The sequence below is a fragment of the Chiloscyllium punctatum genome, chromosome 47, assembly GCF_047496795.1.
Source record: "Chiloscyllium punctatum isolate Juve2018m chromosome 47, sChiPun1.3, whole genome shotgun sequence".
In the NCBI taxonomy this organism is placed as follows: domain Eukaryota; kingdom Metazoa; phylum Chordata; class Chondrichthyes; order Orectolobiformes; family Hemiscylliidae; genus Chiloscyllium; species Chiloscyllium punctatum.
The window spans coordinates 57,886,441-57,909,531 of record NC_092785.1 but is presented as its reverse complement, the minus strand read 5'-3'; the positions used below and the strand labels follow the sequence as shown (position 1 = coordinate 57,909,531).

Sequence of the window (23,091 nt, the reverse complement as noted above, 5' to 3'; positions counted from 1 at the left end):
CACATTTCCCAGGAACAATGAAGCCACAACTTTGCTTTGTAAAAGGACAAGTCTTTAATTAACCATGCAACCAGAAAGACACAAGGATACCTGCACCATGGGGAACACTATGAAAACGGGATTGTTGTAAAGGGGTTCATTCTCGATCATGGATTGTAATCCATTGGCATTGTCCCGTCGGTTCCAGCCCCGCAGGGAAACACTGGAAATATGATGGATGTAATGGAGGTTTCAGTTATTAAACTGTAAAAAGTGCAGAACAATTTACAAGGATGTTACCAGGGCTCAGGGGTCTGAGTTATAGGGAGAGGTTGGACAAGGGAGGATTTTATGTTTGGAGCAGAGGAAACTGAGGGGATTCTTTTCTAGAAGTGTATAAGACCATGAGAGGCATGGATAAGGTGAATGCACTCAGTCTTTTTCCCAGGAACTCAAGGATTGGACGGCTTGATTGGATCAGTTGAAGGTTAGAGGAGAAAGAATAAAAGGGAAGCTGAGGGGCAACTGTTTTACACAGAGGGTGGTATGTATATGGAATGAGCTGCCAGTGGAAATGGTTCAGGCAGGAACACTCACAACAGGTAAAAGACATTTGGACAAATACATGGATAGGAAAGGGTCAGAAGCAAATGGGCCAAGTGCAGGGAAATGGAGTTAGCGTGGATGGACTTTCTGGTCAGCATGGGCCAAAGGGCCTGTCTCTGCTGTCAGACTCTATGACTCTAAGTGCATTTGCTATTTCTCCCACTAACTCTGTTGGTATCCTGGGATGTATCCCATCAGGGCAATGAGACTTGTCTACCTTTAGCTACATTAGCATATCCAGTTCTAACTCTTTCACGATAATGGTTATTATCTAGGTCCTCACCTTCCTCAGTCTCCTTACAAATTACTGGCATGTTCTTCGTATCCTCCACTGTGAAGACTGACTGCTGTGTGCTCATATTCCTGAACCCTGCTGGATAGGAATAACTAGGCACAGAACTCAGAGAGGTCTTCTTTGAGACTTTATTGATGAGACATGGCAGTTACCTGGATAGTGTACAAGCAAAACACCTTCAGGCAGCATCAAGTAACTCCCCACCTGTCCAATGTACAGCTCCCACTCTTATACCTTTGTGGTTTGGGACTTTGAATAGAGACTGTCTCTCAGTATTATCTCCATGGCAACGGCAGTTAGAAAGTCTAGTTCAGTTCAGCACTTTGTGGTTAAACCACACACCGCTCCCCCACGCCCCTGTGGCTCCCTCAAGTATGTGATAGGCACTTCAGTTTCAGTGGGGCTGTCTATCAGGATTCTGATGTGGAGGAGCTGGTGGTGGGGTGGACAAAGTTTAAAAACCACACATCACCAGGTTATAGTCCAACAGGTTTATTTGGAAATACAAGCTTTTGGAGTGTGCTGTGATTTTTAACTTGCTTAGGATTATCTCTATGGTAACAGTTAAGTGCTTCAACAATTCGAGGCCATATGTTCCCCAAACATCATGTTCCCCTCTAGCAGTATAAACTGTTATTCCAGCCCTGGGGATAGCTATTAATCACTTTTCTCCCCCAATCCCATCTCGCTTTCTGTTGATCTTTAAAGTTTTTCTAATCTCCATGGTCATTGCCAATCTGTATGCATTCTATTTCAGTTTGATAGACTCCCTTATTTCCTGAGCCACCCATGGCAGATTATTCCTTTTTTCCTAAAGTCCTTCCTTTTCCCTGATATATACTTTTGCTGAGCACTTCAAAAAATTTCTTTGATATTCCCGCACTGTCCGTCAACTTTCCCACCATAAAGTCTTTGTTTCCAGTCTACATTAGCCAACTCCTGCCTCATCCTATTGTCGTCTCCTTTTGTTTAAGCACTGGATCTTGGGATTGGATTTAATCTTCCAACTTTTCATCTTTGTTCTAAATTCAACCAGACTTATCAGAATTCTTTTATCAGATTACGTGGTGAGGCGATGTTTCCTGGGTGTTTTGGTTTTCATTGTCAGTGACCTTGGCTTTGTAATAAAGTACAGGATGGATATTCACACTGCGAATGTACGACGCAATCTAAAACCATAAATCACTGTCTCCCCTCAGTTTAAAATTGCAAAATCATTATCTCCTACACGCTTCCTCACTATCTAAGATTGGAATGCTAATCCACCTGACTATCTGTCATTTTCCGAAAATCTCCTTTGGTGAAGGTGGTGATTTTTGGATTCAGCTTTCCAGTTATTACCGCCTCTCCAAGAACACCCTGCTTTATCCTCAATCATAGAATAGCCTTTATCCACAATCATAGAATAGAATCTCAACAGTGTGGCAGGAGAGCATTGGCCCATCAAACCCCACCAACCATCCAAAGAGCATCCCACCTGGAGCACTCCATCCTTTTAACACTGCATTTCCCATGGCTGATCCACTGAATCTGCACAATCATGGAGACTGTGGACAAGTCCACACGACCCGCCGAAGCGCAACCCACCCATACCCCTACATTTACCCCTTACCTAACACTACGGGCACACACAGAAACACAAAAGGTAGCATGTGTACCTGAGATGAATGAACCTGGACTTAGGAAAATGTGACAACAATCACAACTAGTTAGAATTACAGAATCCCTTAGGCGCACAAAGAGACTATTCGGTCCATCGAGTCTACAATGACCTGCTGTCCCACCCTACCTCCATAACCCCACATTTAGCATGGCTAACACAACCCACCTTACCTACACACTACAGGCCATGTTAGCACAGCCAATCCATCAAACCTGCACATCTGTGGGAGGGTCACATATTATGTCTAAGTGCTCAGGATTGTGGATGAAGGCTCACAAATACTTGACTCTGACGCAAATCCTCTTTTATTTACAAAATAAAATCTGGGGGAAATTGCAGCCAGACAGATTTCCAATTATCTCATGAGGAAGAGAATTCACAACTTGTGCCCCTGACCCAGGATGCGCAGTGAAGTCACAGAGGTCTGGGAACCATCAGAAATGTAACAAGTTGTGTGCAAGGTGGGGGTGAGACAAGGACAAAAAGACAGTCTGTCACACGGGGGAAGGCAGGAGAAATTAAATTGCAGAAATGGTAGTCCCTCAAGGCCATGGGGAATGGATTTAGGGCTGGGAAAGAAACCAGGAAACAAGGTGAGCAGCTCTGAAAGAAATACATTGAAAAAACAGATTATAACAACATAGAGGGCAGAGTACACAGTCTGAAATTGCTGCTCTCATTGGTGAGTACATAACGCTGTAAAGCCTGGGTCATTCTATTACAGCCAACACATGCAGGATAGGCCAAGTGCTGAACTTTCTGATAAATTTATTCTGACATTTGGAATTCAGGTCGGATGATGTTCATAAATTCTCAAATTGGACTTGACTTTAATATTCTGGAGAAATGTTAAATCAATCACAATGACCCCATTCTGCAGACTTTAGTCCACAGCCCTGCATGTTCCAGCATCTCAGTTACATCCATGTCCTTTTATTCTAATGTGATGCTGGTTACTGCCTCTGCCAGTCCATCAATGAGTTCCTGCTCCCCACCATCTCTGAGTGAAATGAATTCTCCTCTCCCCTTCTTTCTGGGAATTAGTTTCAATCTAAATCCTCCAGTTTCTGACCTCTCAGTTAATGAATAGCTCCTTCCTATCCACTCGATCTGGATTTTATCACTTCAATTAAATCTCAGCTCATCCTCCTCAGAAATCATCCCCAGCCTATCCAATCTCTCCGCAGAGCAGATATTTTCCAATTGTAGAAACATTCTGATCAATCTCCTCTGTACCCTCTCTGGTGTGATCACATCAACCCTGGAATAAGGGGATCAGAAATGTGGGCAGTATTAGATTAGATTAGATTAGATTACTTACAGTGTGGAAACAGGCCCTTCGGCCCAACAAGTCCACACCGCCCCGCCGAAGCGTAACCCACCCATACCCCTACATCTACATTTACCCCTTACCTTACACTATGGGCAATTTAGCATGGCCAATTCACCTGACCTGCACATCTTTGGACTGTGGGAGGAAACCGGAGCACCCGGAGGAAACCCACGCAGACACGGGGAGAACGTGCAAACTCCACACAGTCAGTCGCCTGAGGCGGGAATTGAACCCAGGTCTCCGGCGCTGCGAGGCAGCAGTGCTAACCACTGTGCCACCGTGCCGCCCACTTTAACCGCAGTCAATTTCAGGGTTACCCTTAATTCTGTTTGCTAAAAACTGCTCGTGTCCTCCCTTTGCTTTTCTTAACTCTCTCTTTAAATCCTTCCTAGCTGATCTGTAACTCTCTATTGCTTCATCTGTACCATTTTGCCTCATCAACACATAAGCCTCTTTCTTCTTTTTAACAAGAGATACAATTTCTGTAGTAAACCATGGTTTACAAACTCTGTGCCAGTTGGGTCACCCCACAGACATTGACTTTCCAAAGAGAACAATCCAAGATTTTCTAACCTCTCCCAATCCAGGCAACATCCTGGTAAACCTGTTTCCACCTTCCCAAAAGCCTTCACCTTCTTCCTATAATGTGGTGATCAAAACGGCACACAATCCCCGAAAGGTGGCCTGATCATAGTTTTATTATCACTCCCCTGACTAAAGAAGGCAAGCCTGCCATTCACCTCCTTCACCACTTTCAGGGATCTTTCAGCTTGCAACTGAAGATCCCTCTGTATATCAGTGTTGCTCAGGACCCTTCCGTTTATTGTACAAATTCCTCTTGCTTTGTGTCTTCCAAAATGCATCACCTCACACTTGTCTGAATTAAAATATATCTGCAATTTCCCCACAAAACTTTCTGACTCATCTCTTTCTTGCTGTATCCTTTGACATCATTCTTCACGATTCACAACTTCAACAGTTTGTGCCATCTACAAACTTGCTAATTAAAACGTTTACATTTTCAAACTTTTCATTTATATATATTACAAGCAACAGATGTCCCAGCTCTGACCCTTGTGGAACAGAGGCACTGGTCACAGACCTCCAGCCAGCAACATACCCCTACACAACTGTTACTGGAAGAAATATCAAAGAGGAGCCTTGAGTTCTGTGCTGAGCACCACGACCAATGTTTATTCAGAGCTCCTTACTAATACAGGATGGGAAAGGTCCCTCTCTGGCTCCCCCAGATAAGTCCAGCATTTTGATGTGTTTACTTCATACGATCCAGTAATATTTTCCCCCTGACCTGAACTCCAGAGTTTGGAATGTCAGCTCGGATATTTCCATGTTTCCTTTCCCAGTCTCTGATTCTCTCAGCTCATGCGGCTGCTTTGCCAGTTCTTTTACAAATGGTTTAACCCTATCCTTGTCATTGCACATCTCCGGCCCTCCCACTACCACCCATCTCCGGCCCTCCCACTACCACCCATCTCCGGCCCTCCCACTACCACCCATCTCCGGCCCTCCCACTACCACCCATCTCCGGCCCTCCCACTACCACCCATCTCCGGCCCTCCCACTACCACCCATCTCCGGCCCTCCCACTACCACCCATCTCCGGCCCTCCCACTACCACCCATCTCCGGCCCTCCCACTACCACCCATCTCCGGCCCTCCCACTACCACACATCTCCGGCCCTCCCACTACCACACATCTCCGGCCCTCCCACTACCACACATCTCCGGCCCTCCCACTACCACACATCTCCGGCCCTCCCACTACCACACATCTCCGGCCCTCCCACTACCACACATCTCCGGCCCTCCCACTACCACACATCTCCGGCCCTCCCACTACCACACATCTCCGGCCCTCCCACTACCACACATCTCCGGCCCTCCCACTACCACACATCTCCGGCCCTCCCACTACCACACATCTCCGGCCCTCCCACTACCATACCCTGTGGTATCTGCATAGTCCATCCAGTCACTAATTCAAAGGGGGACTGTCCCGTCCCCTTTGCTGGGGTTGTCCTCAGTTTCATTAGGCTGCTAAATAGTACTCTAACCCATCACTGTCCTGTCTCTGAGAGAGCCTTAGTCAGACTAGCTTTCAGTGTCTGCGTCATTCCTTCTACTGTCCCAGAGCTCTGGGGGTGGTATGGGGGATGGGATTTCTGTTCAGTACCAAACAGGGCACATAGCTAAAGAGCTATGTTCCCTGTAACATTTGTCCCTTGGTCAGAATCTGCAGGGGAATGCTTCCACCCATTGAGTAAACCTATTTACTAAAACCCAGCAGGACTTCCTTCCCTGGGATTGGGTGTGTGTGTAAAATCCATCTGTAATTGTTCCCATGGGCCCCTGGGTCCCTGCTGCTGCCTCCATTTTATTGCTTTCCCTGGCTCACACTGTGAACAGACTACACACCTTCGACAAAACCTTGCTGTATTTCTCCCTGTTCCAGGCAAGGATTGTAGTGGATCATCTGATATTGCATTTTATCCTCCCCAATATGGGCCAGCCCATGATATGTTTTTAATAATGTTTGTCTTATACAGTGGAGTGGCACTGCTGGATCATCCAGACTCTGACGTGTCCTATTACTGCCCCACCCTTTTCCCATTCCTGTTTCTGCTGTTGTGGGACTGTTTCTGGGAATATCTTTAAACCTTCCTCTCTCACTTCTGTAGCTACGGCCATTGCCATCTCCTCAAATGTCTGCACTATTTCAGTCAGTATTTCACATATAAGATTATTAAAGGATTGGACACTCTGGAGGCAGGAAGCAAGTTTCTGCTGATGGGTGAGTCCTGAACCATGGGACAAATTTTAAAAATAAGGGGTAGGCCACTTAGAACAGAGTTGTGGAGAAACTTCTTCACCCAGAGATGGTGGGTATATGGAATGCTCTGCCCCAGAAGGCTGTGGAGGCCAAGTCTCTGGGTACTTTCAAGAAAGAATTGGATAGAGTGATTAAGGATAGTGGAATCAAGGGTTATGGGGATAAGGCAGGAGCAGGATACTAATTGAGGATGATCAGCCATCATCATAATGAATGGTGGTGCTGTCTCGAAGGGCAGAAGGGCCTACTCCTGCACCTATTGTCTATTGTCTATTCACCTGCCTTATCCACAAACTTACTGCCCCATTGGTGTGGGGTTTTGATTACCTTGTGAGCTCTAATTCTCATTATTGCTGCTTCACTGGGAAAGTTAGCTGCTTCCACTAACTCTCTGACTTGTCCTTCATGCTCTACGTGCCCACAGACAGGGTGATTTACCCTCACCGAGCCCAGGCTATCACTTGGTCATGAACTATACCAAAGGCATGCTGTCTCTCTGTGTATATGCTGACTGCCTGACACCTGGCTAATGTCCGCGCTTCTGTCAGGGCTCGTGATGGTTCTGCCATTTCTGGGTAATTCTCCAAAAAAGTCCTCCAATAATTAAACAATCCTAAAGTTTGCCTTATCCCCTTCACAGTGTGCGGGTGGATAGTTTTGAAATCATGGTCTTTCGTTTCACTGGGATTGTCCCCCTCCGTTCCTGATTTGATCTTCCTGATGTGATGTCCCAGGTACATCTCTCCCTACCTTCCCACGCTCTGTGGGTTAATTTTAAGCCCGGCCTGCCTGACCTGACCCAATACTCTATGTAATATCCGGATATGTTCTTTCTCACCAACTGAGGCAATGAGGTGTTGGTAAGATTAAATCGATGCACTCCATCAGCCATATATAGGTGGGATATACTGGAATATTATGAGGTCCCTGAGGTAACTGGATCCAGGTCTACTGCTTTCCTCAGACAGTAAATACTAGCTTATTCTGACCGTTCTAGGTCCACAGTAACCCATTCACAATATCAAGGGCTGAGACTGTATCCTGTTGCAATTTTAATCCATTAAATAAAGTGGTGTGGTTCACTACTGTAGGATACTCTTTAGTGGCAGATTTACTGAGGGAGGTCTAATCAATAGTGAGGTGGGATGAGCTGTCCGGCTTATGTGAGTTAGTCTGGGATACTGTTGGTCTGACTATTCCCTGCTTCTCTCAATCTGTTACTGTCACAATTATTGCCTCCTCAGCCCCAGCTTTAATGGGATCCAGTTTGGGTGGGGAGTGAGAGGGCCCTCGATCTTTACAGGATCTACAGATAATAACCCACATTCCTGTTTGAGTTACCCGCCCTGCTGTTTGGGTCCTAGCTATAACTCCCCAGATTCTGTGACTGTTCCAGTCTCCCTGCAAGGTAACTACTCTGGAGATGTCGCCTCTCCTTTGCTTCCTGTCCTGGGCCTGGCCAGATTGTACCCATATTAGAGTTTGTGCCTCTACATCAATAGTTGCTCTGAACTGTTCTAAAATGGCAACTTCCAGAATGGTCCCTTCCTCAGTTTCACACTCCCATATCTGAATATATTTTGCCATATCGATGATCTGCATTGGGACAGATTTATTTCATCCAGCTTCCTTGATTCCCTCTCCAACTGCTCTCATTTTAGTAATTGAGGGGTGAGGGGCAAATCCGTTTCGGTAACTGATATAGATGCTCCTTTTATTAATATTTGTTCTGCTGGTTCCCAAACACAGCGTCAATGAATATTCATGTGCCTACGTGAACACAGGCACACACACAATGTGAACATCTATCTCCCTCTCTCTGCCTACGTTCCTTGTCTATGTGCCCTTTCCTGCTTCCCTTGTAACATTGTGGGTCTGGTTACCCTCCCTGTACTGTACTACCCTCCCTGTGTTTCTGAGTTTGTCTCAGCTCTCATGGCCCAATTCAGAATGTGATTAGAATGATCTCCCACTGGCAGTCCCACGTTTATAATTACAGTTAAATAGGGTCCCATGTCATCTGTTAAATACATCAAACCTATTTCATCATCACAGGTTGGGGTTTGGTAATCCCCCGTGGTCCTTACACACCTCAGGCTTCCTCTCTGTATGATCCTCGATATTACCCTTGGTTCCCTGAGACACCAAGGTTATTTTAGCCCATTCAGTCTGTCCCCTCCCCAGTGTATCCCTGTAATATCTGTGAATGCCTGAAGGCACTCATCGGCTGTGCACTGGGGGGGGCTCAAACCCTCACCCACTCATTGCAGAGACAGGTTCTGCTGTACACGTCCGGGCATCTTGGCATAAAGGATTTTGGCCTAACACCATCATCGGTGAGACTGTACCTCAACTAATTCATCCATATTGTCCCAATAAGGTCCGTTATTACCATTTCTCTATCAGGCTGGGTGTTAACACACCAACATCTGTTATTCAGCAGGTGAACGGTTCATGTTTGGTTTCTGTCAGTTCCCTTTGTTGCTCCCTACTGTCTGTCCAAGTTGACCTTTGATGCCCAGTGGTGCCACAGACACGGCCTTCTGGGCCTTATAGGGCGGTGGGTCATCCCACCCATTGTCGTCCCTCTGTCCATACGTGGATGCTTTGTCATCTAACCCGTTCCAGTCAGTGTCACCATCCTCACTGCCTTCTGAGGACAGCGGGGCACTCGGTACCTCCCCCACTGTAACTACCACCTGGCCCTTTGGCTTTAAGGCCTCACGTCAGAGAGCCACCACCTTCACTTGTTCCTGTTTCCCATAATAATTCAACACATCCTGTCATTCCTGGAATAACACAGAGCAAAATGTGAATTTGGTTTTACTTGAAATATTAATAATTTGACATTCACTTTACATATCTTTAAAGGTGAAAATTCTACTCTGATTATTTAAGTGAATTTAACATGATCATACAGTGAAAATAACCCTCATAATCAACGATAATGAATGAACTGAATAATATGTGATTATTTGTACAAGTTCTTGCATTGAAAATTCAATTTTATTTAATGTTTGTCACCCATTACACCATGGGCATTGTTATTAGGGAATAAAGTAATGGAAGGATATCAGAGAAAATAAATAGACTTGAATTTTAGCTTCACTGGAATAATGAACCAAAACAATATTTGGAAATATGGGTAAACTACATAACAAAGTTTCCAGTGTCATTATTGACGTGAAAACTATTTTAGTTTGCTAGTTGTTTTGCACTAAGAATAATTGGAACTGAATTGTGATTATGAATTGACCATTTAAAATATATTTTAAAGAGAATAGTCATATTTTTTGGAGGAAATTAGGAAAGTAAATAAATATGTATACATTGGTATTAATAGTTTTAAAATGTTTAGAAGTTGACTGGGATTATTTGATTGAGAGAGGCTGCATGATTATTAAGACTAATTCACCTTTTTCATTGCATTGTTGGTTTCACTAGAATCTGTTGTGGTCTAAGCTCTTGTTGTGTGCAATGGACTGTCACTCATAACTTAATTAACCTGCGAGTCCCTGATCAGGTTTCCTTTGTCTGTAAGACAGTCTGTAAGTTTGGGGCACACCTGCTTTTCTGAGGGGAAACAGAGATTCTTTTCAAAGGAAATAAGTGGCAGTTCTCACTGAGAATGTTTTCTACCACACACCATAAACAGGGAAGGGTTTTTCTGAAGAATTTCATTGTCTATCTATAAACTGATGGTACCTGTGATTGTCAGTTTGTGGAGGATTCAGCACATTTGTTCTGAGCTGTTTTTATACAAGCAGTTGGCTCATTCTGTCTTTGCCAAAAATGTTGTTTACTTTCCCCTTTTACTGTGATTCTGCAGGTTAGAATATTCTGAGAGTCAATAATGTCCAATAACTGAACATTGAATGATTTTGACTCTAACAGAGCAGTGGCCTTGTTTTCAGCTCATTATTCACTTTCCATTTCCTGGTTGTGTTGAATGTTACAGAAACAGGCTCTGAGCAATGTTTCCATTCACTTGTGTTGGAGTCACTGTCAGCCACGTGGTCAGTCAGTTTCAGGCTGATGGATCAGTTTCTCTGTCCTATTAGATGGTGGTCACTTGCTCAGTTTCCGATGGCTCACCTGAGCGTCAGTCCATCAGCTGCTGAAACCCTGCATCCAGCATTTGTTCCCTCTCACAGTGACTACTCCAATACAGTCCCAGCTTGTCTCCCACATTCACCTCCATATACTCATGATCACCTCAGATTCTACTGTCTGTGTCCTTTCAGCAAGTTGTGTAAGACACCGACTTCAGTTTTAACCTGATCTATATTATGTTCAGAAAGATCATTTCAAAATGTGGTTCACTGCTTCTTCAGGACCTTCCTGAAGAAGGGCTTATGCCCGAAACGTCAATTCACCTGGTCCTTTGATACTGCCTGACCTGTGCTTTTCCAGCAACACATTTTCAGTTGTAATTGTAGTAACCAGTTAATTACAAGTTACTGACAAAATATTTTAAGAGAAGCTGCTATTGGTGGTGGAAATGCTGCTGGTTGGTATAAAAGAGGGCTTGGGTGAATACTGTACTCGGTTTTGATGAGAAAGTTGAGCAATGTAAGATTCTTTTATCTTTGTTAATAAGAAGAGGCAGAGATTGTAGCTAGGACATCCACAAACATCTACCCTCACCACCACTGATGTTCAGTAGCAGCAGTGCCAATCAAGCGGGCTGCTTTATTCCGATGGTATCAAGTTTCTTGAGTGTTGTTAGGGCTGCACTCATCCAGGCAAGTGGGAGTATTCCATCACACTCCTGACTTGTGCCTAGTAGCGTTTGGACAGGATTTCAGGAGCCAGGAGTTGAATTACTCTTGTAGCCACTGTGTTTATGTGGTGAGACCAATTCCGTTCCTGATCAATGATTATTCACAGGATAATGTTGATAGTGGGTGTTCAGTCATGGTAACACCATCGAATGTCAAGGGATGGTGGTTAGGTTATGTCTTATATGTGATAGCCTGCATTTGTGTGGCATGTATGTTACTTGCCTCCTGTAAGCCCAAGCCTGGATATTGTCCAGATCTTGTTGTACTTGGACTTGGACTGCTTCAGTACCTGAGAAGTAAATTATTTATTAACACTAAATAGTCACGAGATTATGCAAATTCCTTTTTCTATCAAATGTCACGGACTGTATCTTATGGTCACTCTCCTATTCACTTTCATTATCTTTTTATTTTCTTCTTAATTCAGACACAAATGTTTGAACATCGATCAGTATAAAATTACATAAATTAAAATCACATAGCATGTTTCGACAAGTAAACTAATTGAATGAAATACATTACTTCTGTATTGTCTGCATTTTGACAAAAAATAATTCTCTTCAATAACTATTGAATGGCTCATTTATTGTCCTCAATCCATCAATCTTCGTATTATATTTCAGTCTTCAGTTTACCGATCTTAATGTACGTCTAATCAACATCAGCGCAAAGTGATTTTAAAATATTGAGTCAATTTATTTGTTCAGAATACAACATTTATTAGGAATTCACTATCCTTATAATAATTGCAGAATAATTTGTTTGTCTTTCTAATGTGTTTCGTCAGATCCATATATTATTTTAATCCATATTTTAATTTAATCCATTGAAACAATGCGATTGTTTTCAGGTTAACTATCCCACAATGGAACCAATCATTTTGCATGCAAAACGCTTTGTAAACTGACTTTTGCTGTTTTGAATAATCACAGTAATCTCAGCCTTATGAATTCAGAAAACTGGAACGACTTTTCACTGCAATAATTCCTGTTCATGTCTGCACATTGCACAGTCATGTAGCAAAATTAAATTTCTCCTTCTTACAAGTGTACTGATAGATTTTCGAAAATCTAAGTGTTGCTCTATCTAATTAATGTTCAGTTCAGTAGGGGGTATAAATGTGTAATAATGGCTCAGTACATGAAGTAATGTGAAGATATTGCAATGTACAAACTCACAATGATTGTGAATATCAATTTTTATTTTAACCATGGAAACACAGTTGAATTGATTAAATTATATTTCACTTCAATGCTCACATTCATTGTATTTCTAATCACAATAAGAGCAAACTATTTCATGTGACAAAATTATTTAAAATTCATCTCACTTTTATATGGATACAAAATAGAATTAACACCCGTTTGTTCTTTCCTTGACCAATCACAGTGAAGTTTGAATTGTAGAATGCTAGACTGATACAGCACGGAAACAGGCCATTCAGCCTAACTTGGCATTCCGGCCAAGTTTCCTAAACTAAACTAGTCCCATTTCCCTGTGTTTCTCCCATACCCCTTTGGACGTTTTCTATCCAATAAACTGTCCAAAAGTCTTTTAGATGTTGTAATTGTACCAGCCACTGCCCTTCCTCTCACAGCTCATCCCAATATGTGAAAAACAGTGTGGAAAAGTTGCCCCTCAGACCCCTTTTAAATCTTTCCTCCTCACCTTAAAAATTATTTACACCGTAGAATCTTTAAGACTGCAAAGTTATTAAAAGTTGAGAGGTATTTAGAAGCAGCATAATACTTTATTCATACTTTATCGGTGTTCAAACATTTGTGTCTGAATTAAGAAGAAAATAAAAAGATAATGAAAGTGAATATGAGAGTGACCACAAGATACAGTCCATGACATTTGATAGAAAAAGGAATTTGCATAATCTCGTGACTATTTAGTGTTAATAAATAATTTACTTCTCAGGTACTAAAGCAGTCCAAGCCCAATTCATACTTTAATCAGTGATGTGAAGCAAATAAATTCAAGATGTTGTGATCATTATAATGAACAACAGTTACAAGTTGAGACAATGTTGGTTGAAAAGCAATTCAGTCGACACTTAGATATTTTCTAATCAACTCTGAGGTGTTTTGACACATCTCTGTTGAAGGTGGGAATTGAACCCATGGCTCCTGGTCTACTAGTACACACATTACCATAATATTCCCATGCAGGAAGGGCAGGACTATAATCACATACTTACTGTGTTTATTCACAGGGAAAACTGCTCAGATATTTATTGTTATAATTGGACTAGGATTGTATTAGACAGTTCCATTGTGTAATGGATAAAAAGAATTAGTAATTTCTAATAATGATGGAACGAAGCAACAATGGTCTTAAATAAACATAAATCTCATGATAATCAAGTAAGTCAATTTGTTTGAAGCAGTTATTCATGTGCATAAGTTAAAATTAACCTGCTTTTTAATGCACATGAATTGGAAATAAAGCATTAGTCATTCAATGTGACTACTCAGCGATGGACAACTTCCCTCATTTTCAAAAAAATGTGATTTCTAAGAATTCAAGATTTATTGTAAAAGCATAGAACAAACATTTGTTAATTCTGGTTTATTTACACAAGGAACACGTGTAATTTAAATAATGCTTAACATGAAAAATACTTAGCTTTTATTGTAATAATCAGAACTGTAACAATGTTAGAATTGAAGTGAAATACAATCAATACAAGATTGTAAACAAAACTGTGGATGCTGGAAATCACAAACAAACTCAGTAATTGCTGGAAAATAACTCAGCAGGTCTGGCAGCATCTGTGGAGAGAGTTGGGCCCAGTGACCTTTCTTCAGACTGCACTTTTTCTTACAACCAATTCAATCCAGCTAAGATTCCACACTTAAAATTATTTTTGCTAAGATTAAGAGATTGTAGAGTGCAATATTGTTTGTATCAGTTGATGTACTGAGACATAGTTCCACATATACAGCTGGAGATATTGGATTTCAACAATGATTACCGGTTAGATTTTGGTAATAATTAGTTTTAAAATGGCTGATAACAAATTTAAGAATGATGAGAAAACCCCTATTGCAATGTAATTGTGCAATATGTTGGAAAAAAATTAAATATTTATGTGAAAAATAGTTAGCAATTTCTTAATTGATAAGACTGATTAATGATCCTTCCATTAATACGAGAATTCAAATAAAAGAGAATGAGTGAGTTAAAATGAGTGTTGGGTGAGAGAACTTTGGTTGATTGCAGGTGTGTTGACCTGAAAAGAATGTCAATATTTCATTATGATACTGGCCTTAATAAATAATGGATTGAACGAAAATGTAAATCTCATGATGGTGTGATAATTGAAATGACAATTAAATAATATTTAATGTGAGAATGCAACACTTAAGATGATACAATATTTTCAAAGCAGTTTGTACTGGATAATGAATTAAAATATTGGGTTAATTTTTTAAAAAATCTCACTTTAGAAGATTATTCATCAGAATTATTCTGTCATTGAAAAAACCTCATTTCTTCAAGAATTCTGCATTTACCTCATTTTCTGTCTTTTATCCACAGGGATCTGTACTGGAACCCTTCTGTTTGCGATGCAATTATATAGAAGTGACATGGATTAAAATCTAATTGGGTGAGTTAATAAGTTTGCAGATGATATCACGTTCAGTGCAGTTGGGGACAGTGTAGAGTGTTGTCAAATAATGCAGCAGGAAAAAGAGAAATTGCAGATATGGGCAGAGTAATTAAAGGTGAAGTTTAATCCATACAAGTGTGAGGTGTTTCACTTTGGAAGCTCAAATGTTAAAAAAAAGTAGATAGTTAATGGCAGGACCCTAACAGCTTTATTATTCAAAGGGATCTTGACGTTCAAGACCATGGCTCCCTGAAAGTGACCATGCAAGTAATTAGGTGGTTAGGAAGGCAAATGGCATGCTTGCCTTTATTGGTCAGGGAACTGGTTACAAGAGTCAGGAAGTCATGTTGTAACATTTTAACACTTTGGTTAAGGCATACTTAAAGTATTGTATTCACTTTTGTTCGCCATGTTCCAGGAAGGGTATGGATGCTTTGGAGAGGGTACAGAGGGCATTTACCAGGATGCTGCCTGGATTTGGAGAGGCGAGAAAAATTCAGATTGCTTTTTTGTGAAGTGGCGGAGACTGGGGGAAGACTTGATGGAAGTCTGTACAATCATTAGATACGTAGATAGGGTTGACGGTCAGAAAGTTTTTCCCAGAGTTGAAGCGTCAAAAACTACGTGACATGTGTTTAAGGTTAGGAGGGAAAGTTCAAGGGGCATGTAAGGGGCAATTTGTTTTGTACACAGGGAGTGATTGCTGTCTGGAATGGACTTCCAGGGTTGGTGGTGGAAGCAGATACATTAAGGCTCTTTAATGTTCATTTCGATAATTTGGAAGGATATGAACAAAGGGTAGGCAGAAGGGATGAGTTTCTTTTGCATTATGTTCAGCACAACTATGGGCCAAATGGCCCATTCCTGTGCTGTACAGATCTTTGAGAGAAAGCTAATGTCTATCTCATATGACATTTAATCTAATCAATATTTAGCCACTGGTGTCAGAAATAGGAAGGAAATAAGTAGATAACGAACTTGACTATAATCTAAAAATATAGTCAATTAAATTTACAGAGGTAATTTTTTTATATTTGTTCTGAATTATCAGATTAGCAACTTTGATGGAGATGTGTTTAAATTGTTTGCAGTTATTGATGTTCTGACCCAGAATTACCCTTGTTAAACTGAAGATTGGACCAGAAACCTGTTAGAAAACTTGAAAATATTCAGTAAGGTGCGATGCACATCATAATTTCTTACTGCCTATACTACAATAACAAAATCTTTCAGGTCTACACCAAAAAGCATTGATTTGCAGCCAATGCTCATTATAAATATCTGAATGCTACTCGTTTCAACAATCAAAGTAATCTCAGCCTCATTTATAAAGAGATATCTTAGACATTTCACTAATAATTACTGTTTATGTTGAGACATTGCTCGTTCAAACATTAATGAGATTTCTCATTAATATTCAGTTCAATGATAGCATATTAATAATTTAGTTATTAATATCTAATAATTGATCAATCCAGTAAGGGATATAACAGTGGAATTATGGCTCAGTACATTAACTGATGGAAAGATATTGTTGTGTTCACTCTCCCAATTATTGTAAATATCGATGTGTATTTTGATTTGATTTGATTTTTCTTCAACATGAAGTTTTATTGTATTTCTGATCACAGTAATAGTTAAATTTTTTAAAGCTAAAAAAATTCAAATTTGTGACTTTTTTGTCAACAAGAAAAAAGAATTTACATGCGTATGTTCTTTTCTTTATCAGAGTAAATTTTGAATTGTTGGAAGTTATACATATGTGTAAGGAAGGGGAGCTGCCTGCAGCTGAATAGTCACATTGAATGATTTTTTATTGCGATTACATCCTGCTGCTAATCATTCTAGTTATCTTTTCAATTCAGGAAAAACTGCTTTAAACATATTCCACAGTTGTATTTTGCATGAATTTACAATAAGCGCATGGTATGTGTATTTATCTTTCTTTCATTTCCATGATTTTAATTTTTAAGTAAGAGCATATGTGCTTAGTACCATATCACAGCAAACCCGTTTGGAAATATTGAATCACTTAATGTGTCAGTGTTCTAAAATAGATTACCAATTCATTGTTAGTCCAACAATCACACAGTAATTTAATTTAGGTTTTGTAACAAATATCGTGAGATTCACATTTCAATTTAAATCATTATTTCATAGTGCCAATTTTACTAAGAAAAAATTATCTTTTATTCCAGGTCAACACAACCACAAACCAAGCAATGATCCCTCATCCAACACTGACAGGAAATATCTGATATCTTCTCATTTGAATGTTCACAGAAATCATTGGATTCATATTCAGCCTTACAAATGAAGATACATCTGATTGTTTTCGACTCCAATTCTACATGTTGCGGATTGTAATATGACATTTCTAATCATTTTAAGTTTACAGTGACTAGTTTTAACACTAATTGTTACTTATATCTAATATGTAATCATTGATCAAATCAGTATAGTCGGCTTTAAGTGTGGAATTAAGTCTCAGTGACGTAAGCATATTGCATGGTACAGTTTCCTAATGGTAGCGAATGTTGATTTTTATTTTAATGCTGAAATCCTTATTGATTTGCTGCTGTAGGGAAGCCCTGAGCAGCCTGCCTTGGAATTAAAACACAAAATGGTGGAGGGGAGATAAATAAGACCAACAGTGTGTTTCAGTCTTAAGTTAAAAAAAGAACATTTTGTACAATCCTACTCCAAGTCCATAAGCATGCAATTCCAGACAGTCATATTCCAGATAGTGATAAGAGAATGCAGGCACACAGAAAAATGACCAACCCTGACTTTCATTAATGAAAGAATAATTGTCCCAGTGAATGAATAAACACCAGCTGCAGGATAGAGCCCAGCTAACTTCCACAGCGGCTGTCAGGGAAACAGGCAGGGTTTGATTGTCAGAAATAGCTACTATTTTAAAATTGCTCAGAACATTTAAAACTTTTCTAATTACATATTCTTGAGAATTGTAAATAAGGCATAGTGAGAGGCCCAAAGGACTGCAGAAATTAATTTTGTAATGTGAGGAAATAAAATGCACAGAGATCCCAAGGCCTGGAGATTATAGCACCTGTAAAACACCATGAACCAATAGGAAATTCGGGCTATCCATATTGATGTTCATCCAAGATTAGGTGTTCTACAGGATTGGGTGTCTGAATCATGATGGAACGACTGTAACCACATTGCATGTGGACATTGTAATACAGAAGGTGTGTAAAAATACTGCTTTTTACTGTACACATTAGTGTGTCATGGACCTCCCTTCCTAGATTGGCCTCGGGGGGATGATCCCTGCATTAACTGATTGCAGCATGAGTAAACATCTTCCACTTGCCTGAGTTCGGCCTATCTCCTCAGTCTTCATTCCCTGTCAGGGGAAATCACTCCTACAGCTATGGTGACATTTAAATTCAATACAAACACTTATTATCTGTGAAATTATTCCTTGCAGAGCGATATCATTTTCATGTTAATTTTTTAAATTTTTGTTTTCAAGAAAACAATGGAGGAACATCCATTTGTTATTTCGTTCAACTTATACTAAATTTTAAATTATTGACAGGACTACACATGGGGGTGGTGGGGGGAAGAACGATTCTTCAGCTCAAATGTCACATTAAGTGACAATTTCCATTTTTCAAATCATGTGACCTCCAAAATGATATTTATTTTAATTTCATTTTGAGGTAGTTTTATTTTCTTCCAACATTAGTTGTCAATGAACAATAATCACACAATTATTAGTTTTTTTTTGCTACAAAATGACTTCCTGTACCAAATGTCATTGACTCTATGTTTAGTGCATAATAATACCCACTTTCCCATCCTCATTATTTTCTTCCTAGTTCTGACATTTATCTAAACATTTATCATGATAAAAGTTACATTAATAAAATAGACATGAACCAACCAAAAAAAAGTTGAACGATGTTCAATTGTTGCTGAGATTTTTTAATTATTAAAGCCACGTTTTATATTTTAATTTTCAGTTTATTTATCTTAATGAATAGACAATCGACATCAGAGCAAAGTGCATTCAAAATATTAAGTCAATTTATCTATCAGGATTTTAGAAACAATTATCAATTACAATAATTACGCAATACTTTAACTTAGGCTTTATAACAAGTACAATGTGCTTTTAATACCTTCCATATTTCTTCGTGTGAGTGCTACAACATTAAAACTTGTTTGATAAGGCCAATACGCCCACAAAAGACCAATAATTGCCATTGCAACATCATTTGTAAGTATCTGACTTTTGCTCATTTGAAAGATCACAGTCTTCTCAGCCATTGAAATTCAGAGAACACCAGTTAATTTACACTGCAATATTTCTCTTCATTTCTGAACATTACTCAGTGGAATAGTAAGAGGAGATACCTCATTATTCTTAAATTCATTAATGAAATATTTCAAATCGATTTGTTGCCAAAACCTAATAATTGTTCAATTCGGTAAGGGGTGGACATGTGGAACTTTGTTTTCATATAATAACTAATGCAACTAATGCACAATCACTCAATCATTCTAAATATTGCTTTTCATTTTAAACTTGGAAACACTTTTGAATTGATTTGATTAGAAATCACTTCAATGTTAACATTTATTGTGTTTTTAATCACAATAACAATTGAATATTTTTCACGTGCAAAATCATTGAAATCCCCATGAATTTTTTGAAGCACACAAAAAAGGGTTGGCATCTCTCTTCTTTCATTAAACAACCACAGGAAATGGTGACTTAGAAATCGTGTATTTTAGAAAGAATGAAAGTTGTCTTCAGCTGAATAGGCACATTGATTGACCAATTCATCATTTTGTTCCAATTTACATGTAGATCAAAAGCATTGTAATTTGCATTTCTGAAAATGTGGAACTTATGAACATATAGAATAATTATATTCATTTTTATTTATAATGCACAGTAATCACACAATTCTGTCAAGTTGTCATTCCACAAAGTGATCATAAAAATCATGTTAAATTAAGACATTTGTTAACTCCCATCATTATTGTAAATTACTACTGAATTTTCAGAAGATTGTACACAGTATCCAACCATTTAATTCCAATCCAATTATCGCAATAAACATCTGATTAGTTTTCAGCCCTGCCCAGCCTGGTTGGGAATGTTATGAAGGAATCTAGTGCAACTCTGGTCGTGTATCTGTTACCAGACCAGAGTTGTCTGGTCGTGTCTCTGTTACCAGACCAATTTCAATTCCCACCTTCCACAGAGCTGTGCCAGAGCAGCTCTGAATGTTGAGAAGAAAATATCTAAGAATCGAATGAATTGCCTTTCAATTCAACATGAGATATGTTTTCATTTGTTGTTCATTCCAATAATCACAGTATCTGCTATGTATATTCTTCAGTCCGCTAATAACAGAATGTATCTAATTACACTCAATCAATATTCTTTGCAAAATATTTGATAATGTTGCATTCACAAAGATGAAATATGCAAAGTAAAGATAGAACTTGATGCTTCAAAGGTATAAATATTAGAAAAAAATTAAGTTATTCTTCAGTTAAATAAACAAATGCCACTTCCTACTATATATCAATTTTTAGTTATTGATCTGTTTATGAGTTGTCTGAAATTTGTTTTTAGTTTTCCATTCATCTATTTATATTGAATGTACGATTGAAATGTTCTGAAAATATCCGAGTGCATTCATTTGAAAACTGAATTTGCATATTTCTCTCTAATCCAGTTTATTGCATGATGACTTAACAGTGTTTTGTTCAGCAAACCTCCTGAATTCCGAAAAATTGTCTAATCTTAAATAAGATCTTTCACACCCAGTTATCAGTCTGTTCCTAATTCATGTAAATATCTAAATTTATTGAAATCAATGTTCACACAAAACAGTGCACATAAAGCGACACAAAGATATTCATCATCAGCTGATTACTATTCAGTGGAATAACCTGAGTAAGTATCTTATTGTTCCTAGGACAAATGACAACAATAAACATTTATTTACTATTCTATGCAGTTAATGCAATTGAGGTGCTATATTTCAGCTCAGTCGTTAATGTTGATTTATATTGTTTAAACCAATAATTCTACTTTATCACAGATATTGACTATACTACAATAATGTTGTAAAGCCAATCTTTGTCAATCTACCAATCTTTAAGCTCCATTTTTGTTGTGTGTGTACAAGAGACAATTCAAATTATAACCATTTTTATTACAAATTGAACAAATACTGCATTTTAAATTTGTGAACTTCCCACATTTTTGCAAAAGGGTTAGCCTTCACTGTATATGTCACATTTAAAAACCTGCTATTTCAAATAATGAGTGCTACAAAATGATTATTGTTTTCATTTCATTGTGAGAAAAGAACTGCTTTGACCATGTTGATTTTTTTGGCATTTCTATTCCAACATTATTCATCATTGTACAAAAATGACAATATTATTAAAATCACATATACGCTACATGTCATTGACTACATTGTTCAGTTTCAAGCTCACTTTCATGACTTACGAATTCTCTTCCTAATTCTGACACAAATCTTTCAACATTGATCATAATATTGATCATTTAATTGATGTAACATATCTCTACAAGGAATCCGTCTAATGGAAATTCACAATTCTTGTATTACGTACATTTTTTACTTAAAAAAAGAAGAATTTTGCTCAATAATCACTGAATGGCTCATTTTCTTCAATCCATAAAGCTAGGTACAATGTTTTATGCCTCAATTTACTGATCTTAATAAATATCCAATCAACATCACAGCAAAATGCTTTTGAAATATTGATTCATTTTAATTCTTCAAAATACAGCATTCATTATCAAGTCATTGCCATTACAATAATGGCACAATTATTTTTAAATAAGTCTTTTGAACACATACAATGAGATTCACATTTAGATTTAATCCATTATTTCTGAGTACTAATAGTACAGTATGAAAATGCCTTTATTTTTCAGGTCATCTACCCCACAAAGGAACCAATGACTTCCCATCCAACGTCATTGCAAGTATCTGATGTTAGCTCATTTGAATGATCACGGTAATCTCAGTCTTAAAATTCAGGAAAATGTAATTACTTTTAACTGAATTAATTCCAGTTCATTTCCAGACATTGCTCAATCACTTGCAAAAAGAGATTATTCATTATTCTTTAATGCATTGACAGACTTTGATAATTCAATTGTTGCTGATTTAGAATAAAAATAATAATTATTCAATCTAGTAGGTCGCGCAAATGTGGATTTACGGCACAGTATATGAACCACTGCAAATGTATTGCAGTGCACAATCTCTCAATCATTGTAAATATCAATTTTTATTTTATCTGTTGAAACATAGTTGAATTCAATTGATTATATTTGACTTCAATGCTCACATTTATTGTGTTTGTAATCATAATACAGCTTACGGATGTTTCATGCAACAAAATCAAATGAAAAAGAATTAACATCTCTATTCTTTCATTCAACAATGGCAATAAATTTTCATTTTTTAAATTTTGAACATTTTGGAAAGAAGGGATGTTGTCTTCAGTTGAATTCTTGCAATGACTCAACTAATTCACAGTGTCCGCTACTTATTCTCTTTGGGTTCCTATGGAAAGAAGTTAACTAGTTATTCTGGTTGTAATTTCCTGGAAAATATTTGACAAATGTTGTGGTTTTAAAGGTGACAAGACTAAGTGCTCGAAAGTCATCAGTTATTTTGTTAGAAACAGCTTGATTCAAACATTTCGAACACAGACACACACATACACACACACACACACACACACACACACACATTGTTATTCTGCTGTGTAACAAGAGGGAAAACAAGTCGCTTTCTTCGGCATTAAGTAAATATATGCCACTTCCAATTATTCATTAGTCAGCTAATTATCTACATTTGTCATTAAAAATTGCAATTCGTCGAAACATTGTTATGAACTTTGATCAAATTAAACTTTTAATT

General features: G+C 38.6%; 1 long non-coding RNA gene across 5 annotated transcripts in view; it reads left to right on the top strand.

Moving 5' to 3' along the window:
* LOC140468640 (uncharacterized) overlaps positions 1–22,641 on the top strand; it is an 87,844-nt gene extending 65,203 nt beyond the window's left edge. For all 5 annotated transcript variants that reach the window (XR_011955782.1, XR_011955783.1, XR_011955780.1 and 2 more), the window contains 2 exons: positions 15,058–15,127; positions 17,329–22,641. This is a non-coding gene — a long non-coding RNA (uncharacterized lncRNA). The remainder of the gene's footprint in view (positions 1–15,057; positions 15,128–17,328) is intronic.
* The last annotated feature ends 450 nt before the right edge of the window (positions 22,642–23,091 follow it).